General features: G+C 47.8%; 1 pseudogene; it reads right to left on the reverse strand.

Annotated features, from left to right (window-relative positions):
* Nucleotides 1-621: 621 nt before the first annotated feature.
* Nucleotides 622-3885, reverse strand: LOC147959555 (uncharacterized; annotated as a pseudogene).
* Nucleotides 3886-6581: the final 2696 nt, after the last annotated feature.

The following is a 6581-nucleotide window of genomic DNA, read 5'->3' on the forward strand; positions in this document are numbered from 1 at the left end:
TGGTAAGGCGACACCCGTGGAATACCGTGCGTGAGGCCGCAATGTGATATGAGGTGTTACCGGCTAGATCGATGTGACTTGGAATCGGGGTCCTGACAACTTCTGGGTTGCCTGTACAGTTCATAGACAAGTGAAAGTGGATACTCTAAAATGCGCAAGATAAGCGTGAGTGCTATGGATGGCGTTCTCGTAGGGAGACGGGAGCGGATCCATAGTGGTGTATTGATTGCTGAATATGTGGACTCGTGTGCGCCACCTCAAAAGAGTACTTGCAGTAGTAGTTCAGGTTAGCCACTGAGTCAAAGCTGGCTTGCTGCAGTTAAACCCCACCAGCACTACTAGAAAAAGGTCTGTTAGTGGCGCACCTGTTTTGCCCATGAATGGCGCACTATAGGTGCGCCACTATCATCACGCCACTAGTAACAAGTACTAATGGCGCACCCCTGGTGCGCCATTAGTATACCAGACAATAGTGGCGCACTTGGCAGTGCGCCATTACTATGTAAAATGGTGCGCCATTACTATGCCTCCTAGAGGGCCATATTTACCTTCACGTATGCCCCCAAGTGCGCCATTACTATCCCCGATAATGCGCCACTGGTATTTAGCCCTGGTGCGCCACTAATGCTCAACAAGGTGCGCCACTACTATGAATATTAGGATTTTTTTGCTTTTCTGATATTTGCACAGGTTACAAAATACATTACAGCATAGAGTATAAGTAGCACAACATATAAACAGCAGATTTATCGAATACAATAGAAGATTAGTCTCTGAATACAATTCATCATATTAGTCTCTGAATTCAAAAGACCGAACAAAGTTAGAACATTACAAGTCTCGAGACCGCGAGTAGCGAGTTTGTCTTCACATTACAAGTCAATATGTAAACTACCATCACATAGAAGAGAGCCGCGGTCACGATGAGCATCATCGTGATGAAACTGGTCTTCATCTGGTTCCTCCTCCGCTCCCTCCTCTCTCCCGCCAGATAGCGCGTGTATCTAGCTTCCGCCTCCGCCCTAGTGGTGTACCCTTTGTAACTGTTACCGCTGAAACGGTGAACCTGTCTCTGACACTCCTCCCAGTTGTCGTAGACTCCGGGAACCTTACCCTTGTACACGACATACGACGACATCTCTATGCACTAGACAAAAAAACGTTAGTAGCAATTCACAGACAATACATAAGCAATATATAAGTATGCAACAAAAGGATCAGAAGAGAAAAGTAACACATTAATAACACGATTCATGGTCCTACTAATAAATAGCATCGATTACATATAAGTTGAACGACTGTCCAAACCAAAGAGACATACAACTTCATTAAAGTTTAATTACAACATGAGCTAATCGATATTTCAGAACTACATAGCATCACTACTTTCGACTCGACTCAGGGACCGGAGCGTGGATGAAGCCGTCGTCTTTCGTGATGGTCATGAAATCGCGATCGTCGTCAGCCTGCATTTGTGGCGTTGTTTCTATTTCATTGTTGGACGGTTGATATTTGAGGTAGAACTGCCCCGAGGTACGAAGGGCATCTTGATGGATGATTTCCACAAACTCCGACTGGATGCGAAAGAATTCTTGTCTGAGGTCCATGTCCTGGATTGCCGACAAGCGTGCGACCCAATCTTTGAGACAATTTGGTAGCAGAAGGTGATTATGGTCCCGTACGATCGCCCGCATGTGATGGAGGGTGTAGTAGGCATCCTTCTGATTGCCAGGCGGATGCTTGACGCAGGGGAACGTCGTTACGTGGGTGAACACGTGCTTGCCGTACCTAAAATTTGGTCTCCTGAAGGTGCCTCCAGATTTGGCGTAGCCGGGGAGAACATCATCAAGAACTTTCTTGATATTTGTGTAGTCTTTATTCGACTGACGGTCCGAGTCGAAATACATGGCCATGGAATAGTTCGGGCTTAAGAGGATGAGTGTGCAACGTGTGTCACTGCACAAAACACGGAATGTTAGAAAAAAAGAACGATCGAAATCTAAGAAATCATATGTTACGGGGCGGTGAGGGGATGACTTACTCGGGAAAGTAAGGCACGAGGAAGTTATCCTTATATGGGTTCGCCAGGATGACGCCTTCAAGGTATGAACTCACGACTTGCCAGTCCCCAGCGCTGCCCAAGATCTTGGCACGCATGTAGAATGGGTCGACTATCAGGATATCCTGGGTCTTGTCTCTAATGATCCGCATCTCCATACTTAGCGAAAATAGCCGAATGAAGGTGTAGTGCAGCGGATGAAGGTTAAACATAGCGAAGATGTCATCAAACCGCAGGATGATCATACCCCCGATGGTGCTATCGACAAAGCCCTTGCCCTCTAGCACCTTGGCCATGAAAACCGGGTATGCCACATCATTCTCGGAGAGACGCCGCTTCTCCAAAGAAAGAACACTGTCATGCAGACTGCACATAGCACCGGTTGCAGCATTGAGCAGATTAGTCGGTAGCATCGGCCTACCCGCCACATGCACCCTCCTCGAGATATCCTTAGGTGAAGGTGGCCCGTCCTGAGAATGGATCGTGCTCGGTGCCGGATGGCTCACACCCTTGTTATTCTTTCTTTTCCGCCCCTTCTTCTTCTGCTGTAATGGGATCGAGTTCTGCTCAGAGACCACCTTCTTGAGTGTGTTGGGGCTGATAATATTTCGCACCTTGGCTATCTAAGGCTCGGTGAAGGCAACAGCTAGAGGTGTCTCCTGAGAACTGAACGCCAGACGAAGCCTGTTGCAATTGGGTTTCTCCGTGGTACCAGCTAGATCGCGATCATCTTTTGCAGGGTTGGGTTCTTGAGAAGGAGGCCCCAAGAATTCGTCACCGTACCCATGTTCGTTGAAGTACTTATCGACCCTGGTAAATGTACCGTCGTCGTCGTCCGGATCCTGTGCTATATGCATGGCTGGATCAGCTGACGGCAGTAGCGTTGCGGTGGTCTTGCCATGGCTTGGCGCCGGCACGACTGGCGGTGTTGTCTGTGGGGTGGTGTCCCCCGCCCCCAAACGAATCTGGCTCTTTGGCCAAAGCATGGACCAGCTTATGCAGGCGCTCAGGGTCATCACATCATCTTTGTCGGCCCCAGGGGGTCGATACGGAGGTAACAAGTCGTCGCAGCCCCGCAGCACCCGAACCAGTTGAACCCTATACACGTTGGGTGGCATCGGATTACCGTGGAATAGGCGGTTGCCCAGTTGAACGATTCTGGCCTTGGCGACATCGATCAACTCGCCGTCCACGAAGTGCAGGAGAGTGCATGGAATGTTGGCGGCGCCCTGCGAAAACATGTAGGGTGTCAGGGATGCCCAGTCAAAGGCAAGGAGATGAAGTCATCGGCAGAGAGGCTTAGTTACTGTGATGGCGTCGAGCTCGGCTAATGTCGATGCACCGCCAACGGCGGGCGTGCAAGTGACGGAGGGGCCGCTTGCTGCCGAGGTGCCAGCCGGCGTATTCTTCCCACACCCGGGTGCATTAAGCTCCAATGCCGGCGCCGAAGCCGGAGACACCAATGCTGCCTCCGCCGGAGACACCAATGGCGCCGCCGGCGCGTTGTGCGAGTTGCTGCCCGTGAAGCTAGGAATCGGGGGCGGCCCCTATTAGCCGCCTGCAATCCACGCCTGCATCCCCTCAAGCAAGGTAGGCATAATGGCGGTGATCATCGCTCCCAGTTGGTCTCGCACTTGACCTTCGACTATCTCCGGAATCCACGCCACTTGTGCCTCGAGTTCTTGAACCTCGCGCTCCTGGCTTTCCAAGCTGTTCTTTCTCTCATTTTGCCCACCGGTATAGTATTCCGACCATTTCGTGGACAAGCCTTCACCGGCCACACGACCAGCTGACGTCGGCTTACTGAGCTTATTCTTGTGTTTCATTACGTCCAACGCCCTATTTAAAGTGGTGTCCCAAGGGGAGCTCTGAGACGACCCCGCGCTACTGCTTTCAGTTTCCTGCGGAAGGAACGTGAACCATTTATAAATTTGGCTTCATTAATTAGAATGCAACCATATGGAGCTAATTACACGGGGGTGTATTCCTTACCAGAACAAGCTCAAGCGCCTTGGTCTTCGGATCCGTGGTAAGCTCCTTTGTTACCGGGTCAATCTTGTATCGGGCCCTGACATAGTTCCTGGTCTGCTTGTCACGGTATTTATCGAAGAGGGGCGGTAGGCCTTGCTCGGCACGCTCCGCATCCTCCTTGTCCCATATAGGTTCCGCCACTCTGTAACCGCCGGGACCGAGTTTGTGGACCCCTAAGTTCAAGTCTCGCATATCTTTCCCCCACTGACTTGATTACGCGATTGCGTTGCTCTTGCACTTGATCTTGAACTCTAGGTAGTCAGCTTCGCTGATCGAAGGATTTGTCTCCTTGATCTTCTCATAACTATCACCTTTTTCAATCCTTCTCTTCACCGCGGCTCTCCAAGTAGCTAGGGCCGTGCTCATCTTCATGAGGGCGGCATTGTTCACTTTATTCCCTGAGCGGCGTGTGTTTGCGAAGTCACCGGGGAACTTGTATCATTCCTGCAGCTTCGTGAAGAGGAGGTTGCGCAAATTCCCTCGGTCACGATGCCTTAGGTTCTCAGTGTTGATCGAGACGGTGCTTCGGAGAATGCACCCGAGCTGTCCCGTGTACCCCTTGACTAATTCTTTGGGCGGCGTTGGATGCCCACTGGAGGACACTTCAGTAAATTCCTCCTTGATGGTGCCGAGCACGTTCGGGCGCCGGTCCTTCCGTTGCCTCTTTGGCTGGCTGCCATCTGTGCGTGCGCTGCCATCATCAGTGGTGGCATCCTCGGCGGCACCATCAGTGGTGTCATCCCTGACGCCACTAGGGGTTGTGTAGTCGGGATTGGTGTCTTCCGCGGCGTCCTCATAGCGGTGAGGTTCTTCCTCCATCTCTTGGGACAGCTCCCAGAATGCTTTGCCCGAACCGCCGGCCTCATCGTTATGGGCCATGTTTCACTCTAAATAGGAAAAAATTGGTCAAAAAGTTGGTTATTGTCAAGGAACAAGATCTCTAAGTTGACCAAATAACCTAATTCTCGAGGAATGTCGCCAAAAAGTTGGTTATTGTTAAGGAACAATTGAGAGATGTTTGTGATATTTCCTATGTGTTTTGGGATGGAACCTGTTAGTGTGTTGTTGCTAAGGTCTAATTCCCTTCCTAACCCCCTTCTTCTCGTCTCATCTCACTATCTTTCTCACACACATGGCAAGCAAGGGTGTCTGAGTGTGTGAAAAAAAAATACTAAACTAATCCAAGGGCTGAAAATTGATCATCTGTTTCAGATCAGTTTTCTTTCTTGGGGCTTCGGTGCATGGTACAAAACTGAATTTTGGAAATCTACAGAAATTGTTAGGAATTTTCTTAGTCAAGAAGTGCTAGCAAATGGCTTAAATGTATCAGGTCCTACTCTAGTTTACTCCAGTTTAGGTTGCAGTAAAAATGCACCACTATGGAGTATCGGGTCCCTAGCAAAAATGCACTACAGAGAAAGCAATAATGCTACTCCAATTTTCACAGATTAAAGCAATACAGACCGCAAGCAATATTGCAAAATTACAGAGAACCAAAATTGCAAAATTCAGTACTCCATAACATTACTGAAACTTTACTGTGCTTGGAACTATACTAAAACTTTACTCCATATATATATGATCATTTTTGTTTGAAAAGTTTCATTTAATTTTGTGTGGAGTAGTTTTAATTAAATAAAGTTTTTAACTGCTTGAGATGAGAGAAATGAGAAGAAGAGAGAAGGGCTATTGCTTGCAAGCACAACTGCTTGCAAGTCCTACATTAAATGGTTTTAGTTAAACATCTATTATTTATTCCATAAGAATAGCAAATCAACTGCATCTGTCCTACATTGAGCCTGATTTCCCTTGGCACTGTGAGCCAATTTCATTCATTTGCATCTTCTTTGAAAAAATGCAGTTGGAAGATCACCCATTGTGTTGCCTAAAAAAGTCATGCTAAATACACATACATGTAGTTTATCGAGTGATGGACAAAAAAATAGTTGATCCTACTTAATTAAGTACTAAGATACCCCGGCCCATGCATTATTCGCAAGTACCCCATATGTCCTATTTTTAGCAAAGTCATGCTAAAATTCACGGAAAATTTCAGCATGACCTTTGCTGAAAATAGGACATATGGAGTTCCCGAATTTTTCGGAACGGAAGTTAATCGACATTCTGGCAAACTCAAGGGCCTCTCGGGGTACCTGCAAAATCATTATCCCACCCCCGCCCTGCTGCAACCCCACAACACCCCACAATATCATCACGACACGATGGTCGGAGACAAAACCCCCCAATATCATCATTACATGATGGTCGGAGACAAAACCTAGCAATATATCTTCTAGCCATGAAACCCTACCCTGATTCTCCTTTCTTCCTCTTTCTTCACTTAAACCTGCAAACATGTTGGGAAAGCAATTAATACAAGGCACAAAAATGGCATGCTATGTAGTCTTAATGCTACAGAACATATGAAATACATGCCAGCAATATATATGATATAAACTCCAATAATTTTTGAATAAAAACAATAGCTAAA

Source organism: Triticum urartu, chromosome 7A (genome assembly GCF_056163025.1).
Source record: "Triticum urartu cultivar PI428250 chromosome 7A, HENAU_Tu73, whole genome shotgun sequence".
Taxonomy (NCBI): Eukaryota; Viridiplantae; Streptophyta; class Magnoliopsida; order Poales; family Poaceae; genus Triticum; species Triticum urartu.